Here is a 1,708-nt window from a genome sequence, read left to right as displayed (position 1 = left end):
GAATAAGGATCATTATTGGTGATGTCTACATATTTATCATCTCCACTGTGATTTCAAGAACCCAGGAGTTCTAGGAACCCTCAGGAGCAGCAGGGAGGGGCTGACAGGGGAGAATAGGGCCCTGGAAGGAGGTAAGAGCAGGAGCAAGAGTAAGAGCAAGAGCCTGAACACCCATCTCTCCACACCATGGGGTCCTGTGTGCAGAGAGCCCTGGGCCTGTGGTACAATGACAGGGAACATATACCCTGTGATGTCAGATGCGGGAACCCAGAGTGAGACCATAACTCACACATGAAAATAGTAACAGGCATAATATCTACAAAATCCAGGAAACAACAAACACCCAGAAGATGGATGCTGGTGCCCCATCCAGGCCTGAACCCAGGCTGAGAAAACCCAAAAAGGCCTCGCTGTCCAATGTCCTGGAGATGCGCTGCATCAGGACACGTGACAAGGCCTCAGTCATATCTGAGTTCTAGTGGCCATAGGTCCTGGTGGGACAAGGTTCCACTGAGGGACAAGATCAGAGGAGCAGAGAGGTGACACAGCCAAGGAGTGGCCACATCAAAGCCCATGATGCACTGAGCACCACCTGGGCACCGGCCCTGATGACACTCGGTCTTCAAAACATCTCCTGTCCACACCTGGGACAGCTCAGCACAGCAAACACATGAGCTCTGGAAAGTTATTGGTGTTTATATTTATTTCCCATCAAGATTTAGAATCTTCTCCTTGAATTTACTCACCAACCCTTCATGGCAAGAAACTAACAAAGTCACATCTGCAACCTCATTTCAATGTGGAAGGAACAGCTTGCAGCTCAGAATACGAGGAAGTAAAGAAAGCGATAGTGAGGGCCCAGCCCGCCTTTGCTGGACCAGAGAGTGTGAGAAGCAGGGCGGGGCCCGCCCCCATCAGAGGTTCCTGAGTCAGGAAGTGGGAGCGTGAACATCCTCCATCACTCAGTCCCCACAAGGCAGCTGGAGGCCTTGCAGGGGAGAACGTGCCACAGGCCAAGGGGTGACTGTGCCGGAGACGCACCATGGAGACACCTGCTCGGGCCAGGGGGACAGTGAGCATGGCCGCGGATATGGACCCAAGATGGCAAAGCTCATGTTACACCCCGAGTGGGAGCAGAACCCCGTGTCTACATTTCAGTGATGAGCTAGAAACCCAAGTGGCACCTCTATACCTGGCACCTGCCACACTGTCTCACAGGGTTTATCCATTTCATCCGCCAAATTAGAGCATCACCGTGTGAACACACACAGGTGTGAGAAGCAACTCGCTGGAAACCAAGTTCCTACCTTGATTTTCTCTGTAACAGGACAGAATCTCACAGAAATAGGAATGGACTAAACATACAGAAAATGGTTAAAACAACTCTTCATTCTCCAATGTGTTTATCTTCCTCTAGAAAATAACATCTCCACTAAGGGAGGAGTGATGTTACCCAAGTCCAACATCAGATGTGTGCCCATGGATGGCGGGTATTGCTCATATCCACCCTGAGATAAAATTTATATAAAATCTTCAATATTCCTTAAAAAAGAGAGACTTCTTTCAACAGCTGCACTGCTCAAAGGGAAACCTACTTCCTGAATAATTCCATGTAACTTTATTAACCTCCGTAGACTAGGAATGAACTTTAACATCTCCCAGGACAGCATTCCTTTCACATTGATTGTTGTGAATTTTATATGATAAC

This window comes from Myotis davidii, unplaced genomic scaffold, assembly GCF_000327345.1.
Source record: "Myotis davidii unplaced genomic scaffold, ASM32734v1 scaffold1982, whole genome shotgun sequence".
NCBI lineage: Eukaryota > Metazoa > Chordata > Mammalia > Chiroptera > Vespertilionidae > Myotis > Myotis davidii.
The sequence above is the reverse complement of the archived record's forward strand: the minus strand, read 5'-3'. Positions refer to the sequence as shown.